The 21,083-nt window shown below is 35.3% G+C and overlaps 6 long non-coding RNA genes across 6 annotated transcripts; 5 read left to right on the top strand and 1 right to left on the bottom strand.

Annotated features, from left to right (window-relative positions):
• Positions 1-4,858: 4,858 nt before the first annotated feature.
• Positions 4,859-7,247, bottom strand: LOC116430846 (uncharacterized). The gene is made up of 3 exons (XR_004235804.1): positions 7,223-7,247; positions 4,997-5,301; positions 4,859-4,911 (listed from the first exon to the last, which is right to left on the bottom strand). It is a non-coding gene; the product is annotated as an uncharacterized LOC116430846 (long non-coding RNA).
• LOC116430845 (uncharacterized) lies at positions 6,501-7,068 on the top strand. The gene is made up of 3 exons (XR_004235803.2): positions 6,501-6,667; positions 6,775-6,843; positions 6,939-7,068. It is a non-coding gene; the product is annotated as an uncharacterized LOC116430845 (long non-coding RNA).
• Positions 7,248-7,459: 212 nt separating the features above from the next.
• On the top strand, positions 7,460-8,005 carry LOC116430870 (uncharacterized). The gene is made up of 3 exons (XR_004235813.2): positions 7,460-7,625; positions 7,717-7,767; positions 7,856-8,005. It is a non-coding gene; the product is annotated as an uncharacterized LOC116430870 (long non-coding RNA).
• Positions 8,006-8,897: 892 nt separating this feature from the next.
• On the top strand, positions 8,898-10,269 carry LOC116430847 (uncharacterized). The gene is made up of 4 exons (XR_012998567.1): positions 8,898-9,058; positions 9,170-9,241; positions 9,327-10,060; positions 10,134-10,269. It is a non-coding gene; the product is annotated as an uncharacterized LOC116430847 (long non-coding RNA).
• A 620-nt stretch (positions 10,270-10,889) lies between these two features.
• LOC116430862 (uncharacterized) lies at positions 10,890-11,566 on the top strand. Its single transcript, XR_004235810.2, has 3 exons — positions 10,890-11,068; positions 11,220-11,291; positions 11,420-11,566. It is a non-coding gene; the product is annotated as an uncharacterized LOC116430862 (long non-coding RNA).
• A 1,338-nt stretch (positions 11,567-12,904) lies between these two features.
• Positions 12,905-13,428, top strand: LOC116430852 (uncharacterized). Its single transcript, XR_004235808.2, has 3 exons — positions 12,905-13,055; positions 13,136-13,207; positions 13,281-13,428. It is a non-coding gene; the product is annotated as an uncharacterized LOC116430852 (long non-coding RNA).
• The last annotated feature ends 7,655 nt before the right edge of the window (positions 13,429-21,083 follow it).

Raw genomic sequence — 21,083 nt, 5'->3', positions numbered from 1 at the left:
TGTCGGTCACGTACCGGCAAATGAATTCCTAAAATCGTGTCCCGCCATAAACGCAAAACGTTTTACACCCGAGAGCTACGAGGCATGGTTCAAACTCGGTGGGCGACGCTTTAACAAATTCGGGATGTAATCGCGTCCAAGTTCCCGCGTCTCCTTAGCCGTTGCTTAGTTACGTAGTCTGGGAACGCGTCTCGGCAACTCCGCTCAGACGAAGTTTCTAATCCGCAAATCGTTGCCTAATATACACACGCCCGGTAACGCGGAGCGTGCTTAAGGGCTATGGTTTATACACGGTAACTTTCGGACCCCGTTTCTTCGACCGTGCAATATTTGCTGGAGTAATTCCCGCGATATTTAAGCGACTGGCATGTTTAGCGTACAAACAAAATACTTCGCGCGACGCTCGAGGCAACGTTGACGGAAAGACTCGGAAAGCAAATAAGAAACGGAAAACTACGTTGCTGGAAAAGTGTGTTAGCCCCAGTTTGCATATCGCTTTCGAATTGACTTGCTTTCAAATTATGCGGTCTTCTAGTGTGATCCAATAATTGCTACCAAAAATTCATGTTGTAGAAAGTATTAGCGTAAGATATTGTAAAAATAAATTTTCGTTGAAAAGCTGCCTGAACAGAATTATAATTCATTTAGAAATTCGCCTACTTTGATTTTTAAATGTTAATAGGTATTTTAATAAAGATGATCCGTTATCGATACAAGAATTATGAAATTGCGGTTTATAGCATTCTAATAATCAGAGAAAGGTTACCCAGGTTTCGATCTTTAGGGGCGCCATTGTTCCTCCGGAAATTATCGCGATCTCCTGACGTTGCTGTGGGTAAGCAACAGTGTGTACAGTAGAAAGTTCCATAGAACACGGCGTGGATCTTTGCCGAGACCGGGCGCCGCAAGAAGTCTGTAATTATAACTTTGCAGTTACGTTCATAAAATCGCAATGGTAACCGTAAATCGCGGCATTCTGGACACTGGAAACAGGTAAATGAGGTATGCAGTGCACAAACACGTGTTACTATCATTTGCATGCATCAGCAAAAACAGAATCGCAGTCGTTTCGACGCTTCGTAATTTTGAAACAAAAATTACGTGTACCATTGAAAAATACAGGTACTATGTATGTACTTTTCCGGTTTCTATACAAATATTTCATGCAATATTTAACGTTCACTGTTGTTTACATTGTCTGAATATTGATAATTAAAGTTATCTCAGTGATTCCAGCTCACTACACGTAGCATTATTAATTAAAACTGCAGCGTTCCATATATGCAGGAACTTTGAGAAGAAACGCATGTACGTCAATCAATGTCGTCGAAACTCTCGTCATTTGGTTGATTTCGCGACTAAATCTGGAAGACTTGCATCAATAATCACCTCACAGGAGAAAAAGGAATTATACATTCATCGTGTCCAATGTTAGTGAGCGCAAAATAGTATTTGCCATTCTGTAATCCATATTCACCGAATCAAATTGAACAAATTGATTAAATTCAGTTTGACTGGTCAGATACCTTTAGACAAATAATTCAGCTCAATTTACTATTCCCAGTAATTCGTTGATGATTCTCGTAATTCACCTGTACACGGCGTTCAATGAAAAGGTAGCACGTTCATTAACTTCGGCACTAACTTAACTCTGAAATGGAATAAGAATCTAGTTAACACCTAAACTCACGAGAGTTTCCACTGGCGCGATAACAATGCCCATCGGACCCAAACAGCTGAACAGTTGCCCGGCATCAAGTTTCATTCCAGAGTTATCGACTTGTAACAAGTTACGTGACCCAGCCGGCGCATTCGGGAGCCTGTAACGCTGATCAGGTTTACAGTCCACTAAACCGTACTTCGTTGGCCGTTTAATAAGGGTTTTACGTCCTCCATACGTGCCTTCTTTTATTCAGGATCGGAGCCGAAATGAACCTGGGGGAGAGGCTTGTCATCATCCGACTCGTAACCAGAGCGAAAGAGTAATTCTCATTTCGGCGGGCGTATAATCGGCGGCGGCGGCGATCCTCTTTTATGCAAATATCACTTAAGCAGCCGTTCAATTCACCCTTTTACATTTACGGGGAAATCAGCGGCTCTCGATGTTATTGTTCCTGCGAGAGGGTGGGCGGGGCGGACGCCAGCGGCAGACAAAGGGCCGCTGGATCCTTGACGCGGCGCCTTCCTGTCACCTCGTTTAAAGGACTATTTGCATGGACTTGAAACGCGGCGAATCAGAATTGCGCTCGTATTCATTGTGAATGCGCATTTAAGCCGGAAGTCTTAGGACATAACGAACGGGTCGTCCGTAGGGAGCCGCGTGTACCAGTTCGCGCCGAACTTTTCGGCGAACGGCGAACGGCTGCGAAAGAATAAGGATGAAGGACGGGAGCAGGAAGTTGTCATTACGCAAATTTAAGGCAGGAGTATAACAGACGCGAGGAATTTTACGCTTCCCGTTTGCTCCGGGGAGTTCGCTCGTAAAAATGGTGCCTGTATTAAAACACATTAAGTCCACCTGCCGGTAGTTTTTGCCCGTATCTACGTACGGTGTTTTACTACTGATGCCAAAAATTTAATAAGTTCATGCAAATAAGGCCCTTATGTAAATCTGTAAGATTTCATGGCCGGCCGGATCTGCGGATCGCCGTACATATTTTTCGGCCGCCCACCTCTTATTACCATGGTAAATTTCCCTCCTGCAAGCGGGGAAAACTCGCGCAGCCGCACGCCACGGGTAGAGGAAGGGGAAAAAAGGAATTCGGAATTTGATTCACTCGGCGTTTCCGTAAGACTGGACTCCTCGCCGGCGAATCTTTCTAATGGGTAGAACCACCTGCTAGACGGAACATATTTTTGTGTCAGTTTCTCCGGTGAATTTTAAATTGGAGAGAAGGAACGTGTGTCGCGTGAAAGCGGAGCGGAAGAATTTTAGTCTCTAATGCGAGGTGGCGGGAAAGGGTTCGTTGCTCTCGCAAATGTATCAAGGAAAAGTAACGCTGGCTTTCGTCACGGGAGTCATACGATTCTATGGGGATCCGTTTCTTTCGTGTTCCTCTATGAAAACGGAGGGTTTCGAAGCTGCGACAGTATCGAAGAATATACATTCGAAGCGTCTTGCAGCGTCCGTTCAATTCCCCACAAAAACTGTCTTCCGGCGAAATCAAAAATCCCTGGCAACTTAAAGTTTCGCCCGAAAGTTTTCCATCGAGCTCGAGGTATCTCCGTTCAAATCTGCCCGTCCCCGAACTTTTCATTTCTCTGTAATATACAATTCCCCTCTTCAAAAGAAGTTCCTCTGAAAAAAATATCAGATCTCAGCACATTCTGTCAGAATCAGTCCGGGGGATCGGGATTCTCTTTGAAACACGCATTCCCTTATTCGTTCGGATGAGGACGTCGATGGAAGTAGAAAGTAGTATCTTACAGGTATTGGGGAAGGAAGATGGAGGGGAAATAAGGGCGAAAAGATAGGAAGAGGGGAGGAAGAAGAGCGAAACGACCAAGAGGAAGGGAAAAATAAAGAAAGGGTAATGGCGTAACTTTATCTACAGGCAGAAGCGGCCCTCTGGTTCGATTTTGCGCCAGTCACTAAGTTACCTGATCTGCTCTCCATTGTCTTGTGATAACTTCGCCATACCTGGCTAAGGATTTTCTTAGATACACCGCCTCCGTCCCTGTTCCGGAAGATCGGGAGGAAAGACGGAGCATAGGGCTTAAGTCGAGAAACTTTTCTCAACAAGTCGAACTCCCTCGATTCGCGGGGGTGTTACGAAAGTCGTATATCCGCGAAATGATCCCGGTCGCTACTTCAGCGCGACTCCTGATACTTCAATGAGGAAACAATGCCGCTTCTCGATATTGCAGCTTTAAAATTCTTCCGCGTTAGGCGCACACAAATACATCGTGAAGATCGGAGATGTGTAGATAATGACGCGGAAGAGTTTATCGTTCGTTATAGCAATGAGTTACTCCTTAATGATCGCAGGAGTATAAAATCAATCGTTCTAGAGACTACCAGAATTCTTGAGCCATCTTGAACCACCTCTTTGAATGACATCGCAACTCACGTAACCAACCTTCTGGCTAATCGAAGTTTAAGCCAACCACCACACCCAAAGTATTTTCATTTTCGACCCTGTGCAACTTTGCTTTAGAATCTGGATCAACCTCAGACTGTTGATAGTCTTTAGATTTAATCCTGATAAGATCTCGACTGTAGAGTCTTGGGAGTGCTGGGTTGCCGGGATCTCTGGCGCTTAGTGATCCTCCAGTCACATAGATCCCTTATTTCTGGCATCTGACATCTTGATTTGATAGTTTGGTCCAATTTGGAACTAACCAGATTTAGATCCTTCAGAATCCCATCAATATTAGGGCGATGGTTACCCGAGAGTCTGTCGACTTTTCAGATTGAACTTCTACGACTTTTCCTTTCGTAGCATCTGGATATTATATTCTGGTCACGAGCTAAACAATAATTAGTTTCTGATAATCAGTGGTGGAAATTTTATCTGAATAATATCTAAATCCAGGGATCACGTTACTTTTATTTTCTTCTTTGGACACTTGAATGCTATAATGTGGACCACTTTTTGAGTCACCACGTGGACGTAGTAACTTTTTCACTTACACCATTAGTTACAAGACACCGTCTACGTTTACAGCAACACGCCATATACAGTACAAGAAAGATGTGAATGGTTCTGCAGCGATGCGACGGTAGCGAATGACTAAATGTCCCATTGTGAAAGGGTTCTTTACGGTACTGTTCCCGCATTCGCGCGTACGTAAACACGTGTTCACGAAGTCACTGGCCGATCGATCGCGCGCGGTGTCATGGAACAGATGTTTCGTACGGCCAGGTGGCAGGACGTTTGCGCAATCCGAAACAAACGTGCGATCAACATTCTGCAATAGGATTTCATTATTAAATTAATGGAAAGTTAAATCGAGCAAACCATGTCGTGAATTACTATGACTGTTTTCGGATCACCTCTTTATATAATTTCCCGTAATTAATTATGAGCCTGAATGGACAGCGCCGCTGGAAACAGCAGGGCCAGGTCCCTCGAGTCTTTACAATCGTTAGCGAATATACTTCGCAACAACACTTTGCAGTAAATGTTTTCAATTCAACCGTGCGTTACCGTTAATTCAAAAGATAATTAATACATGAAACTCTTTATTCGAGAAATTGGGTATTTGGCGTACGCGGGAGTAGAAAATGAATTCCATTGGTATACAGATGTAAAATTCAATTCCGTCTTTCAATAATTCTTTCTTTCGAATAATGATATTCTGTGGTAGTATCGTAAAAGTGTTTTCAAATGACTCAATGTCAGCTTAAAATTTAGCGAACAACAGTTCCTCCCGGAAGAGAATCGGCGAACATTTCTTCAGACATTTTTGTTGAGAATTACAATATTTTACCAGTACACGAGCTAATGTGATTTCTACTGAAAATACGTGTCGATTGAAACGATAACATTAATAGTTTGTTGTTTCTTCTAAAATAACTTTTGGAAAATTTTGAAATAGTTGGAATAGTTCGGCGTATAAAAACCTGGAAGGAAAAACAGGCGGAATTTATTTTACGGGCAGCGACATGTACATTGACGCGTTTTTAGCGAAGTAGCATGACGAGGCAACGTGCAAGCTCATCGAAACTTGAAGTGTTCTTTCTTGTTTTACGAGACAGAAAACAGCTTAGATACTTAAGTGGTAATTTGTCAAAGGGAACAGGGACGAGCTATAACAAGTTACACGAGCTGGAACTTTAAAGTAATGCTCACCAAGAGTTTCGTCCTAAAATTGATAAAACTTTGTGTAATTATAAAAAGAGCGCAGTTTAAAGACACCGTGGTCGATTTCCATCATTCAGAAATGTAGTTTAAGTAGTACATGATCGTCATGTCCGAACATATATCTGTATCAGGATGAATAGTACTTCTAATTTATTTAATTTTCACAATTTTGGACAATTCGAATTATTTCGAACAGATTGACTTTTAAATATTCATAGCAGACATGATACGTATTATCGTTGAAACATACATACGATTGTAAAGTTTATTATTACAGTTTACTGTCGCACATACTAATCGCTATATGTTAGTCACGACAAGACGATTTTAATTTCTCGAATAGTCGCATAAACAAGTGGATATCAAATGTAAATATTTCCGAATGGTAATACAAAAAGTATTTGTCAATAAAGAAATAACGTGATACTGAAGTTATCTTATCATTTGTTTTTTATTTTGACTTGAACATCGCGAAAAACTTTGAGAAATTCAAGTTAAAATATTCTCGTTCCATTCGGTATTACGTTATAAATTGAATTTTATTATTTTTCGAATGACTCACGCTTCTTTTCGTCCCACGTATTGATCTAATCGTAGACAGTCACGTGTAATCGGTTTAACACAAAAACATTTTACGTGAACGTCGTTTTCCATAACCAAGTGTACAATAAAAACACATAAACTATTTGTTATAGCAAAGCCACGAATGGTGGTTCTATATAAAAAAACGAAAGTGCGAGTAAATGTTAATAGCGAATGAGAATTCATAACGAAGAAACATGTATCAAGGTTTCAAACTTATCCTTGTATTCCTTTCATTTATTTTCATGTCGGGATATTTCCTGACACCAGCCCAAGCGGTATGCTATTAATTTTAATGTGCTTCCTATTCCGACTTTTTCGATTAATAGTTTCAAAAGAAACAGTTGTAAATGTATTCTAAGATATTTCATACTTTCTTTTTAAGGATCCATCGAAATGTTCTACGTTCTATAGAAGAAGGTGTCAGTATCCAGAAATACAAAAGCTGTGTCCGGTACGATAATTTCATTGCGTTTATAAATATATTATGTTAAGAATTATAACTTGTAAGCAAATTTAATAAGAATTTTTATATTTCTTATTCTTTAGGACGTGTGCAATGCTGGATAATCGACACCAATGGCTCCAAGGAAATGTTGTCTTTGTATAATTTAATTGATATCTACTATGTACAATTAAATATGAATGACAAATAAAGCATAATAAAATACATATGTATCACTATTTATAATCCTCCTGGAACATTTTAATTAAATTAATATTCGATTATTAAGAATTTCTAATTATATCACTTGTTATTGAACGGTGGATTTGTATATATGACTTGCAAGGATTTAAAAAAAATCAAGATTCTCCACTTTTGCGTTACATACCACAAAACACACATTACTGTGAGCGTACCTGCGACTATGACAACCAACCTTTCTTTGAAATCAATTTAAATGCTATTGTCGCGATGATAAGCATAATATTATAGCATAACTTATTTTATTTTACATTTTACTTTGACAACGTGGATAAAATGTTATCTCATAAGTCGTTCGCATGGTATCAGTCGTAGAAACTGTTCTTGCAATGCGGTTTTAAGTGCTCACGTTTTCATATATGAATGTTATAAATCTGTACAACAGTTTCATATAAAACGCTGAAAAAACCTGTAGCCTGTATTGAATTCTAAAAAGAAAAGAAGACATGTCGCAGATACTTGGATTTTATCTTCTTCTGATTTCCATCTTCTGCATGTCAGGGTGGCTAATGACACCCGCTCAGGCGAAAGTAAGAAAATAATTTCATGTTACTTGCATCTTGAACACGTAGAATTCGTTATTCTAAATTCAAAATAACTTACCTTAATTTTACTTTCTAGTGCTCTGACTATTTGAACTGTCATCATTCGTTTGCAAAACTTGTCTGCCCGGTACAGTGATATATACTTCCTTTTTTGTCATTATTCGTGATGATCTGGAAATTCATTGTTTTTTAATATATTTTTCTCTTTTTCTCAGGATTCATGCAAGGAGAAATTAGCAGGATAAAGGAAAATAATGTGAAATTACATGACATTTTGCATCATCGATGTAAACTTTATTTGTCAACACTTTATTGTTGTATTATAATCACATGTTAACATGAAATAAAACTTTCTGCACTATTAATGGAGTCTAATCCTATTATTTCACCTTTATTATTTCAAAGTAACTATATTTATTCCCTTTTCCCAGGTGTCTGTGGAATTAAAATAAATCAACCACCATCTTACAGCATTTTTTAATCATTTTCTCACTAATACTGAAATGGCTAACAGGTATACATTTTGCAACAAATTTTCCAAGACTAAATAAGTTGCAATAGTTTGTCCTATGAAAGAATATTTAAATATTCACGAAGATGCATGTAATAAGTAGCTACAACGATTGTAATTATTAAAAAATGATGTGGAAATAAAATGGAAATGTAATTGTCTACGTTCTTGTATATCTGCAGCAAATATAGTCTTGGATTATGTGGAACAGGCACGTATATGAGCGGTTTATTTATTTAAATCTCATTAATGATGCATCAATTCTCCAATATTGTAATTCAGAAGCGACTTTATTAATTTAACAGGATAAATAAATGTTCATCAAACATTAAGAAGACAAATACAAATTATCACGTAGCTAATTTAATAAATAATGAAGACACAGATAATATGAATTAATTGTTTAACATATGTTTTAATATTAATTATTTGTTAATAAACTTATGTTACTTACATATATCTTATTAGCCATAAGGAACTGATTTTGACATTCAAATATGCTATAAAATGCTTCTTGCAATTTAACGCATTCTTGTGATTGCAGTTTGCAGATATCACCTCACTCGATATTTGCGCATAAAATAACACGTAAGATAAAAATAAAATTATAGAAATCATAAATGCAAAAATTTTACCATTCCTTGAATTCCTTTATCTTCCACCACGTTTCTTAACATTGTGTACGGCCATAAACTTATCGTACATCGTGCCCACCGTATTTTGATTTAATTACTTGCGCGTGCCACAACCTCGAGCAAAATGTGTGTATAAAACAGAAGAAACAACTGTAGGCGACAATCAAACAGTCTAGTAGTGGACGAAGTGTACAACATACGAAATCATGAATCATCAAATAGTGTACTTTTTCTTCCTATGCATGTCCTTTGCTTTATTATCAGGATATGAGGTAGGCAACACAGGCCGGTAAAAGTTAAAATATTTTTTATTCTTTTTATATAATATTCGAAGTGAATATATGTTTTCCATTTCTTCCTTGCGACGAATGAACATCTTTTAGCTGCCGCCAGCATGCCGTAGTTTATCTCGTTCTCAACTATGTTCCAGCATGAAATATAAAGCGATGTGTAAGGTATGATCATGTTTAATTAATACCATTCACTAACCTGATTAAAACTCTCATTAAAGTAACTGAATTTTATTATATTTTATTTTAGCTGACGAATTGTTAATATTTTTAATCAAGAGGATTATTTTACTGACGCCGAGTTTGGTAAATTTATTTCCGATGTATTATTCAGCCGCCATGTAACACAATGGAAATGTAATTCTATTCATACAATTAATAAATAAATATTGTGCGCTGAGAATATGACAACGAGTTATTTGATTCACGATGTATCAATATGTCAATTATAAATATTGCTAGTGAAGTAGTACATACATTGATATTACATTGAAATTACTTTTAAATAATCAACAAAATTTTAGTACATGCATAGAAAGAAACAAAAAATATGACAAAATTGTTATCTTACATTATTCCTTGTATAAATACTTCCCCTAATCTTCATTGCATTTTTAAGAATTCATATACTGTTTATTCGCGCAATTTCGGCCAGGCTTTTCGTATAAAAGAGGAAGAACAGCTGTTGGAATTGTTTACTGGTGAAGAATTTAAGAGTGTAGAATATAAAACCATGAATGCGAAATCATTCTTCCTTTTTCTAATTGTTTCCCTTATTTTAATGTCGGGATATTTTATTGCACCGGCGGTTGGGGTAAGTTGTGGTTCTTTCTAATTCAATACAACATTTTATTCAATTAATTTATTCTCTCCGTTTCTAAGTTGAATAAGTGATGCCGCCATTTTGTTTTCAGCTAGGAAAACGTATGTACGTTAACTCGACGTATCCTTTGCCGCAGCACGCAGTTTAGGAGACGATGCGGGGTACGGACGCTTGATTATTTCTATTTTATCATTCTTACTATAAAAATTATAATTGTTTGTATTTTTTGTCTAGTTGGGATATAAGGAATGCAATATATACTGGGGGAAATGAGGCCAACGACATGATCAGTCAATGTATTTCAAATGTATGTCCTATACATTACACGATACTGTAACTGAATTTTAAAAATAAATATTGTTTCTTGGAACCCATCACTGTTTTTTATTCTTACAGTACCTCAAATGAAAATTTCCCTTGGGATGTAAACAATTTACGAACTTAAATATGAAAAAAATCTATCGGTTAAATTTAATTCCAATGTCCTCAGAATTAAACTAAAATACGATAAAGTTTTACAAAAAGTTATTGTACGGATATTACAGTAAAAATAATAGATAATAGATAAGCACGTTATTTGGTACATTTTTTACACATACAGGTATTATCATTGAAAATACCGCACTACCTTTTGAGAGTCACGCATATATTTATAGCTTCCACAATTTCGACAATGTTGCCTACATAAAAGGAGGCAGCAATTACAGTGGACATACAGTAACAAAAAACTAAAGAAATACACAATACAACATCATGAACAGAAAGTGCCAATTTCTTTTGTTATTCGTTTCCCTTATTTTAGTGTCGGAATATTTTATTGCACCGGTGGTTGGGGTAAGTTATGGTTTTTTCTAAATCAATCCAACATTTTCCATTCATTAGAGTGATAATGGTCATGAAGAATACACATTGCACGCACGAATGTTGTCCCACCTACTCACGGATGTTATAATGTCGAAAATGTTTTTGTGTATATAAAGCGAAAGAAGCGAAACGTCTTAACGCAAGAGCGGTGACAATTTGACAGAGAAATTCCATAATCACCTTTTCCTATTTTTTTGTGAATATCAAGAATTCAAAAAGGAATGATGACTCAAGCTATTAATATCCTTTTCTTTGTACTCTCTGCCATTTTACTCTCAGGCTTTTTGGTGACTCCCTCTGAGGGAGTAAGTAAACAATTTTGTTTTATTCGCATACAAATGTTTTTTGTTATGTATTCTGTACCATATAACTAAAATAAGAAAAAAATAACAGGAAAACAACTATTTAGCAATCGATTTCACGTTCATTATCATTTATATGATGTGTCTCTTTAAGGATTCACCAAGATGCGGAAATGGCTTACCTGCACAGTTTTGCGGTTCACCTCTCATGGAAGAAGTATGCCCGGTACTGTCAAAATTTCAAACAATATTAAACAATATTCATTGCATTTTATACATTGGACGTATTTAAATATCTTTAATAATAACTAGTAATGGAACATTGATGCTCATTTCCTTTTTTTTGTTTAATAGGAAATGTGTAGAAGACTAGGGCGAGGAAAGAAATAAGAATCAAGTGGGGTGTAATGAAAATAGGTTGATCACTGATCTTATCTGAATTCCTACTAAACATGTAAAAATGCGTTGGAAAATATAAAATTTCTGAATAAATACACAATGTTCGTGACTGATTATTTTACCTACTGTATATATTCCATCTCACCAAACATATTCAAGCGTATAATGACAGCGTATTAATATTTAGGAAAATATAATCATATCTATTCCTTGAGTTTCTTTATCCTCCACCAGGTTCCGTATGAAAAATGTTTATAATTCAACAATTATAGCAAAAAATATCCATTGTTTTTTTTATGTATTTATGTTATCTAAAGTTTTCACTATTTTCATCATACCCTCCACATAAAAGAAAACACTAACACTCATTTCTCCGACAGTCATCATAAAATCCACTATCGATTCATAAAAATGGATTTTGGAAACTCAGTCAGTAATTTCTATTATTACTCAATTCTCACCGAATATTTGCAGTTCTCTTAATATTGTTCCATGGCCATCGCAACATGCAGTTAAAATTCTCTTGCCGTATCTGGCAATACATTTGTTTATTTGTCACCCGTGTTTACCGTAAAACTTAATTTCATAACCGCTATTTTCACAAACAATACGTATTGTACGCATGCATAATTACGAATACGATTGTCAATGTCATAACACCGACTCGAGTGGTGTATATATACAGCAGACAAAGTAAAGTACGTTTATAGAACAAAAGTACGGCGATAATTCGATACATCAGTCATGACTCACAAATTTAGCTTTCTTTTTCTACTTGTTTCTCCAATATTGATATCCGAATATTTCACGCCATCGATAGCGGTGAGTAAGGAAACGTTTTTATCTCATTATCGTATGTATATGAAGGAATTTTCAACCAAAAAATCTAATTTTCAAATCAGGTTTCACTTTGCCCAAGATTGCCCAAAAGATTCATATGTATGTTGGACCCAAATGTTACAGCAAAGTGTAAGGTAAGTCAACTCAATAAATTTATTAATTCATTGCACTTATATTTGTAAAAACGGTTATTACCCTTCATTTTAGTATAAATGTTAATTGGAACAATGTAGGCTGTTTTCACTCAGCTTTCAGAAGAATGAGAGTACTGCGACAATTGGACAAAATACATCAAATATGTTACACGTTTGGCAAAAATGTAATTGAATTAACAAATAAATACTATATACTGAAATTCTTTCGCTGTTTCCCATTGTTACTCTATTTCAAATGAATATTTGTGGTTCGTTTAATATTATTCCGTGACAATCACACGTGCAGTTAAAATGCGCTTTGCGTATTCAGAAATAAATTTTCTTATCCTTCACCCCCGTTTTCTGTAAAACATAATTTCATGACCACAACTGTCACGAACAAAACGTATTGTACGCATGCATGATTACGAATGCGATTATCAATGTCATAACACCGACTCGAGTGGTGTATATATACAGCAGACAAAATGGAGTACGTTTATAGAACCAAAGTACGGTGACAATTCGATACATCAGTCATGGCTCACAAATTTAGCTTTCTTTTTCTACTTGTTTCTCTAATATTGCTATCCGAATATTTCACGCCATCGATAGCGGTGAGTAAGGAAATGTTTTTACCTCAATATCGTATGTATATGAAGGAATTCTCACCTAAAAAATCTAATTTTCTAATCAGAATATACTTTGCCCAATATTACCTAAACACATGACGTGTTGGAAGAACCCAGCTCTTGCAGCAAAGTGTAAGGTAAGTGAACTCAATAAATTCATTAATTCATTGCACTTATATTTATAAAAATGTTTATTATCCTTCATTTTAGTTTAAATGTTAATTGGAACAATGTAGGCTGTTTTCACGCAGCTTTCAGAAGAATAAGAGTACTGCGATAATTGGACAAAGTACATCAAATATGTTACACGTTTGGCAAATATGTAATTGAATTAACAAATAAATACTATATACTGAAATTCTTTCGCTGTTTCCCATTATTACTTTATTTCAAATGAATATTTGTGGTTCGTTTAATATTATTCCGTGAAAATCACACGTGCAGTTAAAATGCACTTTGTATATTCAGAAATAAATTTTCTTATTTTTCACTCCTGTTTTCTGTGAAACATAATTGTATGACCACAATTGTCACGAACAATATGTATTGTACACATACATCACTATCTATGCGTTTATCAATGCCATACCACTGAAGGTGATTTTGTATGTATACAGTAGATAAAATAGAGTATGTTTATACAACCACAACGCAGGGGTAATTCGAACAGTCATGGCTCACAAATTTAGCTTTCTTTTTCTACTTGTTTCTCTAATATTGATGTTCGACTATTTCACTCTATCAATAGCTGTGAGTAAGAAAATGTTTGTTTCTCATTATCGTATGGATGTATATGAAGGAATCCTCAGCAAAAAGAACAAATTGTCAAAGATGTCTTCTCTTTCAATGATATGTAACGTAAGTCAACACAATAAATTCATTAATTCATTGCACTTATATTTATAAAAACGATTATTACCTTTCATTTTAGGTTAAATGTTAATTGGAGCAGTGTATGCTGTTTTTAGAAGATTGTATATAATTTATATAATTTCTACCGTATAAACTATATATTCAATTAAAATACAGAAAATTTCACTGAGAATTTCCTCGAATAAATATAAACTATCCTATCATTTTTTTTACTTCTTTACCCCTTATCATGTCACACACGATTCTCTTTAAAATTCAAAAATACTGATTGCTTCTATTAATATTTACGTAATCTACATTTTCCAATATTTTCGTTATATTTTTCATATAAAAAAGATGGATTGTGCCGCTGCCGTAATAATGGCAACAATTCTAAAGATACTGTTTGATAATACTTATAGTTTAAAAATATAATATAAGTTTTAGTACATGTATAATTTCACATTTTAAACAGACACTATAAAAAAACAAATGATATTTATGAATTACCGGAAATGTATGATCTTCTATGATGATATTCTATGGTCATGAAAAGTAGTATTTACTGTTATAAAATAGTCGCATAAACCGAATCATATTTTTAAGTATTTGCGCGTCTGTTTACGACACAATTTCGGCATATTTTTACATATAAAAAGAAAACTACGCGAATGCCATTGCAATTTTCTGGGAAAAATGCATGGGATTTAACTCATGCAATCATGAACCAGAAACTCAATCTTCTGCTTTTAGTTGTTGCTCTCATTTTGATGTCAGGGAACTTCGTAGAATCAGTATGGGTAAGAGATGATGTTCCTATAATTTATTCCGTTTGTCGTACATGGACCATTTTGCATTCACGTTTCTTCGTATCATAATTCGTTTTAATGGAACCCGAGGCATGCAGAAAGTTAGTATAGTGACTTTGTTCAAGTATGAAATATCGCAATATGCGCAGAGTATTTTCACGGTTATTCTTTTCTGTCAACTGATATACGTACCGTCCTTTCTTAGAACAAACGCCCATAGCGACGTTGAAATTTTACTCTTGGAAAAGAATACTTGATACAATTGTTACTTGTGTTCCAAATGCGATAATTAATGTAATAAATGAAATCAATTGTAGTAACCGTTTTATATTTACATAAAAAGATGAAATTTGTGGTATAAATCATGTCCACTATACATATTATATGTAACATTCAAAATGTTAATACGTTGGCAAAGAAGTTAAACAAATAAATAAAATTAATTTCATATTATTTCGTGCAAATGCAATTCGTAGCTTAGTGTATTTTGTTATTATTTTGTTCGTGATCATTTACATGATAAATATCATAAATGAAGTCCTTCGTGTGAAAATGGGGAATATGTGCAACTGTCAAAAACTAATAAAACAGTGATAATGCTTCCATTTACAAATTTCCATCACGTTGGTCACGAAAGACTGTGTTTATTGTCAAACGTTATCATATATTACATTTTTACAACTTCGCTATAAAGCTGTAAAAGACTGTTTCGTTATAAAAGAACAAAAGCAAATGCAACTACAGTTTAGTAATAAAAACGCACGAAATTCTGCTGTTATTAGTTTCTCTCATTTTAATGTGAGCGAATTTTATGAAATCTAAGGTAAAAACGTAGAGTTCCTTTAATTTATGCATTTCATCGTATCCAACGGAACTGGTCTGGTACTGTGATAATTATTTTCTCCTATGAATCAATGATTACGTTTCGTAATCAAATAACGTTTCCAATATAATGAGTTTCACGATTCTGAACATAATAAGCACCGCTGAAAATGTAATTGGACTTCCAGACCACGAAGACAGCATTAAACAAACGTTTTATAAACCCATAAGTGAATCTACTACTGTAATATAAGTTAATATAAGTTTTAATTAATTAATCGACCTAAGTATGTAAATACAAATCAACACAAGGAATCAAAACGAATCCTTCAAGTCCTTCAAGTGGAAAATCTAACGATTACTCCGCACGTAAATGCAAAAAATCAGCGCCACTCTTCAGTCTGCCATATTCCAAAAAATTGTTAACAATTACCGAAATTGATCGCGTTGTTCAGCGAACGGTTCAATTTTACCCGCGAAATTGTGATTCGATGATCTACGAAATTGAACCCTCGCGATCAATGGTCTCAACGGCCCATCTAAGTACTCGCTTAATTCCGCATTTAACCCTTCTCCGGCTCCTCCTCGACCCGCGAACGTATCAGTATTTCATTTCACTTCCCATCGACCCGGTTACCGCCGCTTTTCGGTAGTTGCTCCCGAGTTCGGCGTCGCGAGGACCGAGTTTCCGCGGGTGCACGCTATGAGGCGAATCGCGAGCTCGGAATAAGGAAGATTACAAGTCGCATCGGCGCCCGGCTACCATCTGGCCTCAGTTTCTCCGGGCGTATTACTTTCTGTTTTCTTGAAAACGCCGCCGCGTCGTCGGATGCGCGCGGTACGCGATACGACAGCCGCACGCGCGGCCCGCACTCTGTAACCGGCAAGATTTTCATGAATATTCTTTAGGTTACATTAGTCCGCTTTATAAATATTTATTAAGCCGACGGATTTTACTATCTCCGACAAATTAAGCTTTCCAGCTGCCTTAACCCTTTCCGGTTTCGCGTAGCCGGGGCGGTGCCCGCTGGAAAGATGCAATTGGAATAGTAATTTCATACCGCGATCTGCATCGCGCCGGTATCTCGACTCGACTCTCGGGGTATTTAATATTCTGCACAATGAATTTATATTTTCTATTACGGCCTTGGGTGGACTGTGACGCGGACATAGCTACGGTCTGATCTAGAGCCCTCTCCTCCGAGGGAACAGTCTTTTACGTTTAACCAACATCGGAATGTAAGACTCGCAATGATTACTTTCTCTTTTGTGGTGTTAGGGAAATAATAGGTACCATTTTTTGTCGTCTATAAGTGGTCTGAGATGAGGAATAAGTTAGAAACGGTCCTTCTAGTGATGAATATTGATAAACGATTGAGAGTTTCGATATTTTGTGAAAGAAGAATCGTTGAGAGTATTGACACATTGAAGTGATTGACGCCTTTGCCGATATTACCTTAGATCTGGTGATCGATAAATTGAAACGGAACAAGCGGACTGTATTCGACAATTAGGCAAATTCAGCTCCAGTTTTGTAAGATAAGTTTCGAAGTCGATTAGGGTAATTGTGAACTACACAAGTAATCCATAATTAACATTAGAATTGTTAAATTGCTTAACGTTTATTGGCAACGTGTTATTTAATTTGCCCTGACGTTCATTTCTGTTACAATGGAAAATGTCTCTTATATTTTAAAACTGTCCTCAGCCAAGGCGCATCCACCCTGTTGAATGCCGTTCAGAGTCTGGAGCCTAATAAATAAATACCAAAGTAATTATTATTTCATTGGTTGATAGTTGTGGGTTAAAATCTACTGCGAAGAATGTACTCTATCTCTCAGAAATATTCGACTCCTAAGAATATTCGCAATTTATCAAGAAAAAAAATAAACACACAATCCAAAAGTGTACATTGCAATTTTTATGTTATAGTTTTATTTACAACAGAGAACATAATTCATTTTTTGAAACTGAGCTCAGCCAAAGCGTGGTTGTGGTATTAAATCTGCCTCTCTACGGTCTCGAGTCTAATAAATAAATAATACTAAAATAATTATTATTTCGTCAGTGGTCATTGATAGTTGTGGATTAAAATCTACTGCGAAGATTGTACTCGATCTCTCGGAAATGTTCGACTCATAACAATATTCGCAATTTATCAAGAGAGGAAATAAACATACAATGTAAAAGTATACATTGCATTTTTTATGTTACAGTTTCATTTACAATAGGAAACATAATTAATTTTCTGAGACTGTGCTCAACCATAACGTGTTTGTGGTATAAAATGTGCCTTCCTACGGACTCCAGACTAATAAATAAATAATACTAAAATAATTACTATTCATTAGAGGTAGTCGATAATTATGGATTAAAATCTACTGTCAAAACATACTCTACCGCTTAGAAGTATATAGTCTCAATAATATTCGCAATGTACAAAAAAAACAGAGTCGAAATACAATGCAGAAATATGTATTCCATTTTTCACAATATTAATTTTTATTTATAGGAGAAAACATTCTATTTTCTGTCGCTGTGATCAGCCTAAACGAGGTATATATCTTCTCTCGTGATCTGGAATCTATAAACGTATGGATAGCAAAATGATTATCAGATATTTCTAAACGATAGCATATATAGTGTACAGTTTTCAGACGGAGAAATATTGTCAAATGGATTAGTTACCGCTTCGGAAGGCGCGACATAGAAAGCAGACATGAAAAGCACTGAAAGTGCTAGAACAGCGAGCTTCATTTTCTGAAACATGATTTTCTTCCTGCGGAATTCTCTACTTCGTTGATGTGTATACACGTTTTCGAGTCTTATATATGCGACAGCAACGCGGACACTTAAACATTCAAATGCATTCTTCGTGACTGAGTTTCCAAGCTAAAACATAATAAAATTCGCTTAAGATAATGGTCTGATTCTGTTCAAGTTTCTGTCTTTTGTTTAAACCACTGAATCCTAAATTGGATTAATATCAATCTGTACATTGGTTTAATTTGAATATTGCAATTTAATATGTTAGGTTTGTTTCTAAAATCCTAAAATGTTGTGAATTACAAAGGATGTTCCTTCGGCACATTTCAAGCAGATTAGTTTTAGAATGTTAGTTCTAAAATTAGTTTTCGGTTTGTTTTCTCGTCACATTTTCTCATGAAGTTTGTCTGAAAATATCCAATTTATCCATGCAAAGCGTTGTAATTTATGTCACTGGACGTAGATCACGTATTTCTGCAACATACAGGTTCCTGTCGAAACGGTTAGAAAAGAGTGACAACAATAATGTATTTCATGTAAATTCACGATGTCACGAATTTCAATGATAAAACATCATAAACTTTCACTGGTAATCTTTATTGCCCACGATGGATTTCTGCTGACAGAGCCTCCCGTCAGTGGCAGAGATAAAATCATGGCCGTAACAATAGCAAACTGCCTCAATCGTGAAGTATTGCTTATTACTTTTGTATTTCGATGTGGCGGAATGTACAAAGACGATCAATGGAAGATGCAAAAGGATTATAATATACATATGTAGCTTATGGTCGCGATGTTAATATGATATGAAATGAAAATGGTAACAATAAAAATAGTAAATCGGTACATTGATACTAAATTGATAACATAATCATGAAAATTTAATCTTAATGGCAAAAGTTAGGCAATAATATACAAAAATATTCATTGTCATTAACAGATCTACAATATCTCAGTCACGAAAAATAAGTTGCAATGATAAGTTAGTGTTTAACTTGGATATATAAAAAGCCAACATGACCGTTGCCCTCAACAAATTTAAAAAGTGTAAGTACAATAACATGTACACGACAATGAAAGTCGCTCTGTTCGTTTTGTCCATGACGTTCCTGTCATCGTTCTTTATTGCGGCGGCTGAAGCGGCTAAAAATGTAATTCATAACATTTTTGTGATAAAAAATACACCACGTGCATTTATATAGAATTTCTGGCAATCTTGTCCAATCCCTTCTGCGTTTTGCAGAAGGAGATAATGACAAAAAGGATAATTTGTTCTTATGATAGAATTTAATTCATGAATCAATTTTAATCATTGAAAGTACGGTAATCATGTATAAATTAATTGTTTTCTAGGATACTGGTAATGAGCAAATAGGATTTGTGGGAACAAAAGGTTGATGATGGTACCATGGTGACACATAACGTTACTTATCACGGTGATTCTTAATAATAATCACTATTTAATCATACGGAAGCTGAAATACATATAACGCATACAGCATATAAATCGTACTGTGTTATTATTTCTGTTGTAGTAAATAAAGTAACAATGTTATTTTCAAATGAATTTTAGCACCAAATAGCTATAATAGAAATTGATAATTTTGCAATATCTTAGTCACGATCAATTTATCTTCAAAGTCACACTCGTCGCGTAAAATATATTTTTTGGGCATTAAAAAATACAGATTTGAATGTACTATAAACTAGATTAGAAGGAATATATAAAAATCGATAGTACAAGCATTTTCTCAAGCATTTGTGAATATTGAACAATAACTAGAACCTCAGGAGAAGAAACACGTTGAAAGGAATCCGTTCCCCTCTCTTGTTCATTTCCTTTGTTTTAATATCGTAATTTTTTCTAACGGCAGATGCAGTAATCCACAGTTAAATATTATAGTAGCTAAAGAATATTACTATATTAAAACGTGTATTCTCTTTCAGCTCATATGTGACAGTAATGATCCAAGGGGATTTGTGTGATAAAGTCAAATTTAATTGATTAACATTATAGTACATGCTGTATATTAACAATACTTTTATACGTGATCCCATTTTTTTTTTCAGCTGCTATGCACAAACTCTGGAATTTGTTCGTGATGACTTCAGCTGATGAAAAGCATATAGGGTTACTATCTACACTGTATGTAATTACGATTTCATATGAAAATAACTGATCTAAGAGAATGTAAAATCGAAATATAAAAATCATCGACAGCGGCTAAAATCATTTTCTTAACATTTTTAAACAATTTCTCCCTCCTTCTTTGAAGACAACCAGAATGTAAATGAAGTCGCGTTAGATATCCATATGAAGCGTATTAAATTATGATCAATAAAACTTAAAAATAGGGTAAATTATAAACGTTTACAAACAGGTGCATATTCGCGATACGAAGGCATCAATCAAAATTTTTATTCGCCGCGAGAAAAAAAGTAGATCGCTTCGTATTATTTAACATTTTATACATTGACGCGCACACGATTCGGACAAATAAATTTCTAAATTTTACTATTCATTAGGGGTAGTCGATAATTGTGGACTAATATCTATAGTCAAAATATACTCTACCGCTTAGAGATATATAGTCCCAATAATATTTGGAATGTACAGAAAATCAGAGTCGAAACAGAATGCGGAAATATGTATTCCATTTTTTACAATATTAATTTTTATTTATAGCTGAAAACATTCCATTTTCTGTCGCTGTGATCAGCCTATTCGGGGTATCAACCTTGTCGTCGAAGGTCGTGGAATCTA

This window comes from Nomia melanderi, chromosome 5 (genome assembly GCF_051020985.1).
Source record: "Nomia melanderi isolate GNS246 chromosome 5, iyNomMela1, whole genome shotgun sequence".
Taxonomy (NCBI): Eukaryota; Metazoa; Arthropoda; class Insecta; order Hymenoptera; family Halictidae; genus Nomia; species Nomia melanderi.
The sequence above is the reverse complement of the archived record's forward strand: the minus strand, read 5'-3'. Positions and strand labels throughout refer to the sequence as shown.